This window comes from Rhinoderma darwinii, chromosome 2, assembly GCF_050947455.1.
Source record: "Rhinoderma darwinii isolate aRhiDar2 chromosome 2, aRhiDar2.hap1, whole genome shotgun sequence".
Lineage (NCBI taxonomy): Eukaryota > Metazoa > Chordata > Amphibia > Anura > Rhinodermatidae > Rhinoderma > Rhinoderma darwinii.
In genome coordinates, this window is record NC_134688.1 from 231,022,290 (window position 1) to 231,038,896 (window position 16,607).

Genomic DNA, 16,607 nt, shown 5'->3' on the forward strand with positions numbered 1-16,607 from the left:
CAAAAAGGGAACCTTTTGGCCTTTGTCAGGTAAATGGGGGGCCTGTGGATATGCACGTTTAACGTACACACCGTGATCTTTTCCCGGTATATACGTTAAACGTAGTGCACAAACACTGTGTGCACTTAGTCTTACTGGCCTTTTTTTTTTATAATAGAATTGGCAAAAAATATTGATTTACGTAAAAAATGAGGAACAAAATTGGTTTGAAAATTCCACAACTCTTATGTGACATCATCAAAAAGAATATACACAACCAATGCGGAGGACAACCTAGATACCCCTTAAAAATCACACAAAATAGTATTTTGTATATAGGGGAAGGGCATAAAACACAATGGATGCCCATGACGACTAGTAACACTTGCGGTGACTCATACAATATATTAGAACAACAACCTAAAAAAATTGAATCAAAACTGAACTATTTATGAAAATTTTTAGTTTTTATTGATACATCACAAGACAACAATAAATATGATTGCTCACATATTAAAAACAAGGATGACTACCACAGTGTGGAAGAGAGGCCAGACATATGTTTATAATGGGGCTAATATTGTAGCATATGCATAAAATAGATGGTACCAAAGTGCATAAATGAATAAATAAATAAGTTACTAACACCTGGAAACCATCAGAGAGTGTATATTTATCAACAAGGACTATGCAAAGTCCCAATTAATGGTATGTAGTTGTAACCATTGGTGCAGCTTGGCACCTATTATGCATAGATTATTAATATAAAGTGCACATGCAACTAGATGAGAGTAGCTTACCAATATAATATCACACTGTTGTCTGACGTCACACCCAACGCGCGTTTCGGCGTAGAACGCCTTCGTCCGGGGGTCCATAATAATAATTTCACCGGGGGTGAAAATAAGCAGCTATTCCAGCATTGATTTTCACATTATAAATTACGCCGCTTACTATGCAGCGTAAATAACATGTTAACTTTATTCTATGGGTCGGCACGATTATGGGGATATCAAATATGTATAGGTTTTATATGTTTTCCTACGTTTGCGCAATAAAAACCCATTTAGAAAAAAAATACTTGTTTTTGCATCGCCGCATTCCAAGAGCAGTAACTTTTTTATTTTTCCGTCAATATGGCCATATGTGTGTTTGATTTTTGCGGGCCAAGGTATAGTTTTCATTAGTACTATTTTGGGGTACATAGGACTTATAAATTAAGTTTTATTAAATTTTTTATGGTGGGAATGGGAGAAAACTGTGAATATTGCCGTTGTTTTTTGCGTTTTTTTTTGGAGGCCGTTCATCTAGCGGTTTAATTAATGTGTTCATTTTATTGTTCAAGTTGTTACGATCGCAGGGATACCATATATGTGTATGTATTATTTATTTTGACACTTTTACTAAATAAAACGATTTATTTTGACTGTAATTATTATAATTTTTTTCTACAAACCTTATTTAACTGCTTTACATTTTTTTTTTTTAGTCCCACCAGACCTGAAGGCAGACCTGGGGGCCATTGTTAGGCCCTCGGCTGCCATGGAAATCCAACGGCGCCCTGCGATTTCTTTGCGGGGGCGCCGATGGGGTGACGGAGGGAGCTCCCTCCATCTGTCAAACACATTAGATGTCGCTGTTGCTATTGACAACGGGTTAAACTTCCGGAATCGTAGCGCGCTTCGATTCCTGCAGTTGGGGCAGGAGCCTGGCTGTATATAACAGCCGTGCTCCTGCCTCTGATCGTGTGGGCACACTGGCAGTACCCGCGCGATCAGAGGACGGATATATCCGTCCTTTTGCGGGAATTAACTCCTGCACAGGACAGATATATCCGTCCTTCGTCGTAAAGGGGTTAAAGTAGTCTTATAGCATTGGGCATTTCTTGAAAACTGATATAGGAGCACCTTTACAGTTAAGTCACTAGACATGCAATTCCTTAATTCATTAAAAATGCATTACTGCAGCCTATGCTGCATGTTATTTAGATGTAAGGTACTCATCATTAGCAGAGCATCTACTAGCCTATTATCCCAAAATAGGGATCTGTTGATCACAGTCCATACTAAATTGATCACAACAGTGTCTTTTACTTAGGGCTTATTCAGACAAACGCATAATACGTCCGTGCTACGCGCGTGATTTTCATGACATGTCTTATATTTGCCCATTACGCGCTGCAAGCACCCATTGAAGTCAATAGGTGCGTGCAAATCGCGCTCGGCATACGGAAGCACTTCCGGGTGCGGCGCGTGATGCGCGCTATAGTAGTCAAAACTATGAATGAAAACAGAAAAGCACCACGTGCCGCGTACCATATGCTGATGACACACGGACCTATTGCGCGCGCAAGATGCTGTGTTTTTTCCACAAGCAAAACGCACATGCTCGTGTGAATCCGGCCTTAGGCTAAGTTCCCATGTGGCAGAATTGTTCCAACTAAAAATCAGTTCATCTGACTAAGGCCTGATTTACACGAGCGTGTGCGTTTTGCGCACGCAAAAAAAGCTGCGTTTTGCGTGCGCAAAAGGCACTTAACAGCTCCGTGTGTCATCAGCGTATGATGCGCGGCTGCGAGATTTTCTCGCAGCCGCCATCATTATGACACTCCGTTTGGATGTTTGTAAACAGAAACGAACGTGGTGCTTTTAACTGTTTACATTCAGAGTTTGACAGCTGTTGTACGAATCACGCAGTTCGCACGGAAGTGCTTCCGTGCGGCATGCATGGTTTTCACGCACCCATTGACTTCAATGGGTGCGTGATGCGCGAACAGCGCACAAAGATAGGACTTGACGTGAGTTTTTTTCAGCGGACTCACGCTGAGCAAAACTCACGGACTGTCTGCATGCCCCCATAGACTTACATAGGTCCGTAGGACACGCGTGAAAAGCACGCGCGTCGCACGGACATATATCACGCTCGTGTAAACGAGGCCTAAGGTTGTTTCTGCAGCAGGTGCATGGATTTCTGCAATCTTTTTTCCAATTAATGGAACTGATTTTCATTTGCAGACATTTCTGCAATAAATCTGCAGCCTGTGGTTAGGAGATAACTTTTAATCTTGGGACAACCACTTTAAATTGAAGGTGTTATGATTTTTTTTTTATTATCATTATTATTATATTGCTTTTAATATAATATTAACAACAATTTTATTTATTTGTGTTCTCATTTTTTACTTTTTACTGTATTCATACTTTTACTTCTCTATGGGGGCTGCCATTTTTTTTTCATCTCTGTATGTGTCGTTTAATGACACATACAGAGATGGAATACGGCACATGCATCCCCATAGAGAATTCGAACGGGAGCCGTTCCATTCTCAGAAGCGTGCGCCATCTGTGTGAGAATGGAGCATGCGCCGCTCCCACACAGACCAAAACGAAGCTCATTCGTAGAGCGAAATCCTGCATTATTTTCATGCGGACCGGAAGCCGCTGCCGGACAGATGACGACTTCCAGCGGCGGCTTCCGGCCATATGTTCAACGAAGCGAAGGCGCAAGGAAGAGGAGCAGAGGTGCCAAGAACTTTGTTAGACCAGCGGAGGCAGGAGCAGGTAATTTATGTTCATGTATGATGTGCATATTATGTTCATGTATGTTCATGTGTGATACTGTCTGCTGAGCCCTGTATCTAATCCTCCTACCACTGTGCATTCGCTCAGAAAATGGCGGCACACAGTGTAGGAGGTTTGAAGACATTCAAACCCCTTCTTCTCCTGGCACTAGCCAGAAGAAGGGAGGGGGGATTGTGTGAGAACACTAGAGGAGAGTGTGTCCACCCCAAATTTGCAGCATAAATCAATGAGGTTGCTTTACCACAGTGACCATGCTGCAATTTTGGGAACTGCTCCCTCTAGTGGTCAGCACATGGAAATGTTATAAATTTGAATCTAATTTATAATATTTCCTGCCTTGTGAAAAATTTAAAAAAATGAAAACAATGTGTATACTAATTGTTTAACTGAAAAAATAAATAAAAAAATTCTAGCAACACATTCCCTTTAAGGCTAGGTTCACACAATGGATATTGTCTGAGGAAAAATCCAATGTGGATTTAACCGAGATTTCACGGCTGAAATCCGAAGTTGACCCTTGGATTTCTGAAATGGGTTTGTAGTACAAACAGTCGCATTTCTACACGCAGAAGAGTCTTATTCAATGGGAATAATTTGTGTGTGGCTGTCTGATGCTTTTTTTAAATCGAAATATGCTTCAGGAAGTGACGTCACTTTTTTTTTCAACGAGGCGCATTGCAATTTCTGCGTGTTGAAAATTTATTTGGGGTTTTCCTTTCCCACAGAAAACATGACAAAATTAGTGTGACAAGTTCGCTATGTTAATAGGGCATAATTCTGCAAAAACACAATCACATTCCTGAGTACTTATTATTCGTGGATTTCACTTGTATGCATCAGTGTTGTTTGTTGCTAGTACATGAAACTGCAGAGGTTCCTGCTGATATTATTGATTTTCCATGGAAATAATGGACTCCACTGAAATAAAGCTTATTTGATCTCATTTGTAGTACTAGGACAAGAGGCTCCAAGTGTTCTGTGACTGTCTTCTTGATACAGCTACTAGTGAGCTCTTCCAAAAGTAGTGAGTCTGTGCAGGCAGAAAAAAAGCTTTTTTTCCCTGTCAAAATTGGAGATTAGATGGAATGTGTATAGTGTTATTATAGCATATGGGTGTCATTGTGGTGGGACCCCTCTATTAGCCAGTGTGGAGATCCACTAACAAGGAGAGCCTCATGCTTTGGGGGACTTGGACCACCACCAATTAAAGGGTTTGTACGGGTTTAGAAAAAAGGGTCAAATTTTTCCTACAAACAGGACCACCTGTGTCTATGGGCTGTGTCTGGTATTGCCGCTCAGCTCCATTCAAGTCAATGAGGCGGAAATGCAATACCAGTCACAACCCATAGATGAAATTAGTTTCTGGATAAAAAGCTCAAACCTTTTTTTCTAATCCCATACAACCCCTTAAAGTTTCAGGATGTGTTTTGCATTAGACAGAGCATCCAGGTGACATATAGATCTTCCTGTTATAGTCTAAGTTTAACTGGGGACATATTGGTTTGTTAGAAAGTTACACATGATTTAGATCTTACATAAAACATTCTTCTGCTTTTCCACATCAAAGGCCTGGGATTCCCAGTATTCTGCTTAGTCATGGTTTGGAACTATTGCCAGGAAGAGTTGTCCTTACATATTTAAGGTAATAAGTAGGTTTTATAGGTCTCTTGTAACGTTATTACCCTTAAAAGCGTGAAGAGACATCTGGATGGAACATTCACAAATCTGCATCTTTGTCATACAACTTTATGCCAGTAGTGCGAGAATGGTACCTTGGACAGGTGAAGATATCTAAAAAATCAGCCCTTGTATCGGCGCTGTTCCCTTTAAGCATGATGTAGTGCTGGTTTCTAGTGTCGCATGACAAGGAGGCAGACAGATCAAACATTCTTTAATAGGTACAATACAGGTGACGCGTTTTGGAGCCGAACTGACTCCTTCCTCAGGCAGTATCACAGCTGTGATACTGCATGAGGAAGGAGCCGGTTAGTCTCCGAAACGCGTCACCTTTATCGCAAAAAGAAATCAAAGAATTAATAATGAGTACATATGGCAGGTCACTTTTGGCAGTAACACTAAGAATTATTCCCATTACACCACAGAAATCTATATAGCAAGCAGCTGTTGAGAGCAAACATCTGGATAACCAGACTGTCAGCTCTAACTGTAGATTACTTAGTAATAAACAATTCACATAATATAATAATTTATATGATCAAGTCTGCTGAAGCTGGACTACATCCCATTTTCTGACTACAGACAGGAATTGCTATATGGCAGAGGGAGGCATTACAAGGACGTGTTATTAAATTGCTCTCTTGCTCAATCTCAATGTAAAAAAACAAACAAACAGATAAAGGAATTTAACCAAAACCATGAAAACGCTCAATATGAATCCTCTTGCAAGTGGGATCTGCTTAATAATAGTTGAAACGTACATATTTTATCCAGCTGCATGGCCACTAAGTTTTCTCAGCGGTGATGATTTCTGTTATGGTGGGCTGGATTGCGATGTGTATAAAGTAACTATAAATCTTCTTGGGAACATCCATAGAGTATATACTATTTAACTGGCAAACTGAAAATATTCACTGTCAGTAGTATATCACTCTTAGTGGTTTTCCCTTGGGTAACGTATTATGTATTTTCACATGGTAGGTACCAATCGGAATTTATTTCTGTTACAAACGTAACTCTCAATATATATAAAATTCGCTTAATTCTTCAGCAATTTTTTTAAGAATATGATACAATTGTATCCAAGCAAATAATTAACTAGTGCTCATGCACTTTACATTGACACATGTAAAAGACAGAGGGTTCGGATAGGCTAAGGATATGTTGAACTCTATAAATGGTTAATACCATCCCTGTATAGTGTTTTACTTGAAATACTCAAAATAGTTTTATAATTTTTCTTTTTGAGTTTTATGAATTTTTCCCCCCCAATATTTTTCTTATATTATTTTTATTATGTTTTAATTTCGGTATTTCCCAGCGCGGACCGGTAACCCCACTTGTCAAAAAGACCAGCACTAGGGTTTTCCTATAGAGTTTCTCACACTCTGTAGCTGCCAGTCCTCCAGAGCTGTTAAAGAGGCTCTGTCACAACATTATAAGTATCCTACATAATCTGATCGGCGTGTAATGTAGATAACAACAGTGTCTTTTATTTTGAAAAACCATAATTTTTGAGCAAGTTATGAGCAATTTTAGATTTATGCTAATTTGTTTCTTAATAGACTACTGGGCGTTTTTTAACCATTACCCTCTGATTCCCTCTATCAGATGCACGTATTGTGATAGGATTAGGGTGATTTAAATAGCCTGTCACACGTCGTGTTTATATCACCCCAATCCTATCACAATACCTGCATCTGATCGGAGGGTAATGGGATTGCTTATCGCAGGGACCGTGGGTCCTGGGGCTGGTCTCTCCACCATCATTTTTGAGTATGTTATGAGCAATTTTAGATTTATGCTAATTAGTTTCTTAATAGACAATTGGGTGTTTTTTATCTTTTTACCAAGTGGCCGTTGTAAAGAGAAGTGTATGACGCTGACCAATCAGCGTCATACACTTCTCTCCATTCATGTCCATTTGTACTCCGCACAATGTGATCTTGCGAGTTCATGCTGTGCTGTCACATACACCCACATTAACTTTACTGAAGTGTCTTGGGTATGAATAGACATCACCTCCAGCCAGGACGCAACGTCTATTCACACTCCCGACACTATGATAAAGTTTGTGTGGGCCTTAATCACAGCGTCATACACTTCTTTTTACAATGGCCACTTGGTAAAAAGATTTAAAAAAACGCCCAGTTGTCTATTAAGAAACTAATTAGCATAAATCTAAAATTGCTCATAACATGCTCAAAAGTGATGGTGGAGAGACCAGCCCCAGGACCCGCGGTCCCTGCGATAAGCAATCCCATTACCCTCCGATTCCCTCTATCAGCTGCACGTATTGTGATAGGATTAGGGTGATATAAACACGACGTGTGACAGGCTATTTAAATGTACAAAACATTACATTAACCAATCCATGTGAGTTTCTACATTTAGTAAATTGGCCCGGAAAACAATTGTCCCTTGACCACTATAAAATGATGATTTATAAACACAACTGGCAGGTCATATAGCGTATATAGAGTATACCAATCTGGATAAGGTCAGATGAAACATGTATATGACAAAGTCATTAATTCCACATGGATATAATATTTTCAAGCGCTAGATCCATCTACATTCCTTCTGTAAATGTAGTCTATCTAAATTGCATCCCCTATTAGAGGGCCGTATCACTTCTATAACTTGAAATTTGATTTCATCTTGTTTATCCATATGTGTGTCTCCCATACGTCTTTCTAAACAAGTGTCTTCTTGCCTACGTATGTTGCCAATATGGTGCAAGATTCTCCTCCGAATGGTTTGGTCTAGATAGTTTTGTTGGCAAGTACATGTAGCCATGTAAATGACCCCCTTAGTTCTACAGTTTGCTAATTCTCTATTCTCATAGATTTGTCCAGTAACGGCACTCTTGAAAGTATGGCTTTTTGGCAATAAAAAACGGCACGCTTTACACGATCTACATGTAAAGGTGCCTACTGGTAAACTGGTAAAATCCGCTGTAAAATCTACGACAAACTCCACATGTAAAAAATACTTGTATTTTGCTGCAAGGGGCACTTCTAAAACAAATTTTTTTTAAAAAGGGATTGTCCAAAGCCGACAACCCCTTTAAAGAGAATCTTCACGGTTATGCTCATAAATATCTGCACTGTATTCTGAAGATGTGCTGAAAACCATATAGACTTAAGGCGCTCCCTGCAGGTTGTAATATAGTAATAGTGGTGTTGGCATTGCTGATGGTTCCAAAAGAGCAACTATCAATAATTTATATGCAAAATTATAAAATGTGTACATAAAGTGGAAATGTCTGACTTGAGTTCAATCGGATTCTCCTTAAATGACAGTAGTTCTTCCACTGTCCCAGTGCTTTGAAATGACTGCTAAGAATATAGACAATATTCTTTCAACAGAAAGATTGTGATTATTATTAAGCAGGATATAAGTCACTATCTTGCATATAGAACATAATGGAAAAATCTGAACAAAGATCAAGTGCGCTACAAATCCTAAAAATACCTCTAAGGTTCTAATTAAAGGGGTATTCCAATCTCTGACAGCTTGCTCAATGGTTTCCGTAACTCTTCTGTAGAGAGTCATGCACATGAGTGGTTACTTCAACATTCATTCTCCACTTGGATGTGAAGGTCTGACCCGCACCTATAGCACCTATCCTATTCATTGGCCATTAATGTCTGGGATGACGTAGGTGTGTCATCGCAGCATGACGACGTAAGACGCTACGCTGCAAAATGCCATTTCCTCGGTGTCTGACTATCCGCGTCTCCTGCTAATGCTCTCCCTCTGATGCATCCGATGTCCTCGGCACCGTTAGCCCGTTGTGTCTCGGTCTGAATGTGTTCTGGGTCTTTCTCATTCATCTTCAAAGTTCCTTGACCCGCTGGGCATTGTCTAATATTGGGCTTCATCCATCTGTCTGTGCGTAGTTCGGTGCTTGCTTCAGAGGGGACGGTTTATATCACTGCATGTTTGTTCCCGTTTCCTGCTATCTCTACTCCTCGAGCACTGAAGGACACCAGAGGGAGTGAAGGCTATTTTACAACGGCCGACAATCGACGGGTGTAGCGAGTACCCATCATCGAGATATCGTTGATCAAGCGTTTGCTCGTTGATCTGCTGATCGTTGCCCTGTTTACACAGGGCAATTATCGGCAACGAGCGTTATATTAATGCTCGTCTGCCCGATAATAGTCCTGTGTAAAAACCCCTTTCCTGACTGTATGCCTATCCTAATTGGGTGAGAGCAATTTAATTATTTATTATCTGTTTAGAACGATGGGCCGAACTACAGGGAAAAAGCTGAACCATTATGTTATGGTGTAGACTGTAGTTTTTCCATTTTTCCACTTGAATTGTTTGACTAGATTGGAACTAAAAAAGACTGAAGCAGCATGAGTCAAGCGACCAGAAATAAAAATTAAGAAACATAGTAACGAAAGCAAGACCTAAGAGTGAGAGGCGACTGTATCAACCATTTCTTTAGGCTGTTGCATATGAACTTTAACATCAAAAGAAGATTGGACTGCATATCCTTGAACTGTTCAAATTCCCCTGGTGTAATAATATGGGTCATGGTGTATAAAGAATAAGGGAACCTTTACTCAAATTGGATACGGCCAAACAGTACGCCAGTACTGTAAAAACTCGAGCAGAATCTGGTCTATCCACCCAATTAATATGATAAAGGAGATAATAAAATGGACAAATATCTGTTCTCGCCAGTAACAGCACAAAGGGTTCCCAAAAGACTCAGTGATGCGGGAAAGGGAAATCGCCACATAGATCCAATAGAAAATAGCACACCCTCTGATGGTCAGGAAACCCCACGTTGGGGTTAGAGGGAAATCCAACATTGGCTGACATATTAAATGTGGTTAAAAGGAGTAACGAAGCCCTCAATAACATGGCGCCACAGATAGGCGAGATGAAAAATGATATTTCTATTATCCGTTCAGAAACAAACAAGATGAGAGAAAGTTGTCGAAGGTTCAGACAGCACCAGGTAATGGTGGGTGCACAAGTAGGGACCCAAACCAACGATATTCTCAACAAAGTACTCGGCCCACCAAATTGGAATAAAATTCTTATTCTTTTTACTATTTTAATTTTGCCAAGTGTGTATGTGTGATGTTTCGGTCATTTATGAACTTCATCAAGCACTAGAGAAAATGTATAAGAGAAGTAATGCATAGTAAATCTCCATATGTATCACGGGGATGATATACATTTAAAATATAGAAAAAAATATGATAAATAAAAGAGAAGAAAAGATAACATATGGTCACAGGTAAACTCTGGTATAGGAACAGCTGCTGTCATAAAGTCTTGAGAAGTGAACACTTGTTGGACAAAATACATGTGCTATAATAGGAAATATTGGGTGGGTAGTGTAATGGTCTAGTGTCAAGATAATTGTAAGAGGCTGGCCACCCGGCGGACACACCTGATGGATAATGATAGGTATAGAGAGGGAGGTCTGGGTCAGGAGGAGGGGTAGGAATTTGGAATGTCTTATGGTGGTTTTATACAGCGAAGTTTCCCTCAACGAGACATTGTTTTGAATTGGAAAAATATATTTTTTTCCAGTTCTATTCCTTCCCCCTTCGCTTTTTTCCCCTCTAATTTGGGAGAGTGAGAGTGGGTAACACTCCAATAGGACACTAGATAAATGAGAAATGACTGCAAACTAGGATATATTTAGCAGTGACTGAGAAATTACTTCTAGTTGGTCTCTATAAAAAATAAAAAAAAGAGAGAAAGAGGAAGGGAAGAGAAAAAATATATATAAATAATAAAAGGAAGAACAAATGTAAAATGAGCGCAAGATGAATATCACATAAGGGGAAAAGGCAAATTGGCACTCAAACTCTTCCCCTCTCATAAGTGGGAGTGGAAAGGGCTAGGAGACCCCCAAGAGTTTCGGACTACCTCATAATGATATATTGTGGGGGAGGGTGGAAGACAGACAAATTGGGGTATGACACCCCTGAGAATTAATATATGCTGCATAATGGAGGAAATGAAAGAAGAGAAAAAGGAGAAAGAAAATAAAATAAGCCGCTTCTATCTCATTGATAGCATAAAAAGGATAACTGGAGTATGGAAAACACTCTCTGTAGTATTAGGCTGGGTTCACAGGGAGGAGTTTTTTGCAGGCGGAAAATCTGCCTCAAAATTCCGTTTGGAATTTTGAGGCAGATTTTGCAGTGCCTGAAAGACTATTTTTTGTTGCGTTTTTCACCCGTTGCCATTGAGCGCCACGGGCAAAAAACGCAGCGAAATACGCTTTCTTTGCCTCCCATTGATGTCAAACATCCGAAGATAGGGCATGCCGCTGCTTTTTCCCGCAAGACGGTTTTTCCCGCTCGCAGCAAAAAAAAAAAAACTTCCGCCTCCCATTGAAATCAATGGGAGGCATTTTCTCCCCCTAATAGGACAGGGGAAATATTTATTTCAATTTTTATTTATTTTTGCTTCTTTTTCTTATTTATTCTCTATCTATCAATATATAGACTTCATCTTTGTTGTGGGGTAGAAAGGTGTTATTATTAAGAATGTAAACCTAAACTGGTGCGCTTCGGATGGCCATCCCTAGGAAAATTAAAAATTGTTAAAAAGAAACTTGACTGTAATTGTTTGTCTGTAGACATATTGTCTGTGTTCTTATTTTTTATTAATTATAAAATCGACATTCGACATATCCTTAAGATTGAGATTGTCAATAAACATAAGACAACAAAAATAAAAAAATAGTTAGAGAAAAAAAAAAGTCTGAGATGAAAATATCCCTTTAATAAAAGCAAATTCTAAGTGATTAATTTAAAAAATCATTTAATATGACAGTGGTGTACCATAAAGCTAACTATTCACTTTGTAATAGTCTGGCCATGAGAACAGAAATGTTAGTCACTGGCCTGACATTTAGAGGTGGCTGCAACTATTTCTAATGCTTCCTAGCAACAACTTGAACCATAAAGCATTTCTGAGTAAGTTCAAATACCAAGAGGATTCTAGATACAGCGCAGTGTGTGTGTAAACTTAAAACTATGAGGACAATTCTTAACCTGTTAACGACCATCTGCTGTAAGGATGGCTGCGCACACAGCGTTTTAAGGAAAACTGACATATTTCACTGCAAAAAAAATTATGCAAGCAAATATTAGCTTTAAAGGGAATGTGTCACTAGAAATTATTTTTTTTTTTTAGTTCAACAATTATTATTTAAAATGATTGCACATTGTTTTAATTTTTTCACATGTCAGGAAATACCATAAATTAGATTCTAATTTATAACATTTCCATGTGCTGGTCACTAGAGGGAGCAGTTCCCAAAATTGCAGCATGGTCAATGTGGTAAAGCAACCTCATTGCTTTATGCTGCAAATTTGGGGTAGACACACTCGCTCTAGTTTCCTCACACAATCGCCCCTCCCTTATTCTGGCTAGTGCCAGGAGAAGGAGGGGTTTGAATCTTCAAACATCCTACACTGTGTGCCGCCATTTTCTGAGCGACTGCACAGTGTAGGAGGATTAGATACAGTGCTAAGCAGACAGTATAACACTAACATACACACACATCACATACACGAACATAATACACACAAACATAAATTACCTGCTCCTGCCGCCTCCGCTCCTATTCCTTGTGTCTTCACTTCCTTGAACATATGGCCGGAAGCCGCGGCCGGAAGGCGTCATCTTACTGTCCGGCAGCAGCTTCCGGTCCACATGAAATTGGTGCCGGATTTCGCTCTGCTAACGAGCTTAGTTTTGGTCTGTGTGGGAGCGGCGCATGCGCCGTTCCCACACAGACGGCGTACGCTGCAGAGAATGGAACGGCTCCCGTTGGCATTCTCTATGGGTATTCAAGTGCCGTATTCCATCTCTGTATGTGTCATTAATCGACACACACAGAGATGAAAAAAAAATGGCAGCCCCCATAGAGAAGTAAAAGTAATAAAAAAGTAAAAAGTAGAACACAAATAAATAAAATGTAATACTAAAAGCAGTATGATAAAAAAAATAATAATTTCATGACACCTTCCCTTTAAGTCAATGGAGAAATATAATATAAAATATTTTTCCCAACATTTAGTGGCGTTTACTCCCATCGACCTACATAGGTTTTTCTAGTCTCTTAACCCCTTAACGACCAAGGACGAAAATGAACGTCATGGTTGGCTGCTAGTTCCCGCACCATGACGTTCATTTTCGTCCGCATTTCAAACTGTCACTCTGTGTAAACACAGAGTGACAGACCCGCGCTGACAGTTGTCCCCGACAGCTGAGACATTAGTCTTGCCGGACAGCGGACCATTGCCGCTGATTTCGGCAGTTAACCCCTTAAGTGCGGCGACGGATTGCCGTCGCCGCATTTAAGTGGTTTGAAGCACATCAGCAGCCCCCACGAAGTGATCGTGGGGGCTACCGATGCTTGTCACGGCAATCGGAGGTCAGATAATGACCTCCGGGTTGCCATGCACAGAAGCCTCGGAGGAACAGCCTCCGGCCGTTCCTCCTCTGCTTCCTGTCAGTGTGACAGTCACGTCACAATGACAGTTGGAGTACATTACACTACGTGTGTAGTGTAATGTACTCTAGCAGCGATCAAAGCTGCAAGACTAAGTGTCCCCTAGTGGGACAAGTTAAAAAAGTAAAAAAAAGTAATAAAAATGTTTTAAAAAAAGTGTGAAAATAAAAGTTACAAGTTCTATAAACACTAAATGCTTTTTTTCCTATAATAAGACTTTTATTATAGAAAAAAAATGAACACGTTAAAAAAGTACACATATTTGGTATCACCGCGTTCGTAACGACCCCAACTATAAAACTATAATGTTATTTTTCCCGCACGATGAACACCCCAAAAAAAATCAATAAAAAACTACGACAGAATCGCAATTTTTTTGGTCACCACCGCTCCCTAAATAAAGAATAAAAAGTGATCAAAAAGTCGCATGTACCCGAAAATAGTACCAATAAAAACTTCTATCCGTCCCGCAAAAAACAAGCCCTTACACCGCTTTTTTGACTAAAAAATAAAAAAATTACGGCTCTCAGAATATGGTGACACAGAAATTATTTTTTTTATAAATAAGTCATTTTATTGCGCAAACGCTAAAAAAAAGGACCAAACCTATATACATATGGTATCGCCGTAATCGTACCAACCCGCAGAATAAAGTAAAAATGTCACCTATAGCGTACGGTGAGCGCCGCAAAAAGAAAACCTAAAAAACGGTGTCAGAATTCCTGTTTTTTGCTCAGGATTGCAAAAAAATTGAATAAAAAGTGATCAAAAAAAAAAAAATCGCATGTACCCCAAAATGGTACCAATGAAAACTACAGATTGTCCCGCAAAAAATAAGCCTTCACACGGCTCCGGTGGTGAAAAAATAAAAAAGTTCTGGCTCTCAGAATATGGCGATGCAAAATGTGCAGAGTGTCCAAAAGCAGATAAGATCGGGCGCCATTTATCAGTGCGACACCGGCCACATATCTGCGGATTATTATTTATTTACCCCATTATTATACCCTCTTATTATACCCCTTATGTACTCCGCACAGATTACACATACCCCCACATTATAAACTGAAATACCAGCGAAACCCAAAACAGAAACCTACCAAGCAAAATCTGCGCTCCAAAAGCAAAATGGCGTCCCTCCCTTCTGAGCCCTGCAGCGTGCCCAAGCAGCAGTTTGCGCCCACACATATCGCATCGCCATACCCGAGAGAACCCGCTTAACGTTTTATGAGGTATTTGTCTTCTGTGGCACAAACTGGGCACAACATATTATGCACTAAAATGGCGTATCAGTGGAAAATTGCAATTTTCACTTTGAACCATCCGCTGCGCATTAACCCCTTTGCGCACCATGACTTAATTGCCCGTCATGATGCGGCGGTTGATGTATGGAGCCGGCTCACGTGCTGAGCCCGCTCCATACGCTGCGGGTGTCGGCTGTGTATTACAGCAGGCCCCCTCGGTACTAACGGACAGGTACAGCGATCGCTCTGTTACAGAAGCCTGTAAGAATAACAATATACTGCAATACATTAGTATTGCAGTGTATTGTACCAGTGATCCAATAATCGCTGGATCAAGTCCCCTAAGGGGATTGATTAATAAAATGTGTAGAAGAATTATAGTTATTAGTAGTGAGAATTTTTTTTTTTAAAGTTCAAAAAACAAAACACCTTTTCGCATTTTTCTTCTAAAGTAATGTAAAAAAATGAACAAAATTGGTATCGCTACGTCCGTAAAAGTCCGAACTATTACAATATACCAATATTTAATTTGTACAGTGAACACCATAAAAAAATGTAATAATTGAAACCGCCAAAATCGCTATATTTTTTTTTTTTGTCACCTTGGCTCTATAAAAAAAATGTAATACAACTTTTGAATCACTTTTTATGTACCAAAAAATGTTACCAATAAAAACTGCAGCTCCTCCCGCAAGAAATAAGCCCTCACACCACTCTATTGATGGAAAAATAAAAAAGTTATGGCTCTTGGAAAGCGGGGAGTGAAAATCTAAAATAAGAAAGCAAAAAATGGATCAGTCCTGAAAGGGTTAATTCATTTCTAATGAAAAAACGTATGACCACATGTGGGGTATTTCCGTACTCGGGAGAAATTGCTTTATAAAAAAAATGGTTGTTTTTTTCCTCCTTTATCCCTTGTGAAAATGAGAAAATGCAACATTTTAGTGGAAAAAATGTTGATATTAATTTTCGCGCCCTAATTCCAATAAACTCTGCAAAAGACCCGTGGGGTCTAAATGCTCACTATACCCCTAGAAAAATTCCTTGAAGGTTTTTCCAAAATGGGGTCACTTTTGGTGGGTTTCCACTGTTTTGGTCCCTCCAGTGCATTGCAAATGCGACATGGCACCGAAAACCATTCCAGCAAAATCATAAATCCAAATGGCGCTCCTTCCCTTCTGAGCCCTGCTGTGGGTCCAAACAGCAGTTTATTACCACATATGGGGTATTGTCGTAATCGGGAGACATTGCTTTACAAATGTTGGGGTGCATTTTCTTCGTTATTTCTTGTAAATAATAAAAATTTCTATGTTGTTTCAGAAAAAAAGTACATTTTAATTTTTACAGACTAATTTCAATATATTTAGCGAAAAACCTGTGTGGTCAAAATGCTAACTATACCCCTAGATAAATACCTTAAGGGGTCTAGTTTTCGAAATTAGGGTCGTTTATGGGGAGTTTCTATCATTCTGGCAGCTCAAAGCTTCTCCAAATGTACATTGGGGCCTAAAACATTTTCAAGCAAAATATGAGTCCTGAAAGCCTCCGGGTGTTCCCTTCCTTTGGGGCCCTGCCGTGTGTCTAAACAACGCATTAGGGCCACAATGTGGGTATTTTTGA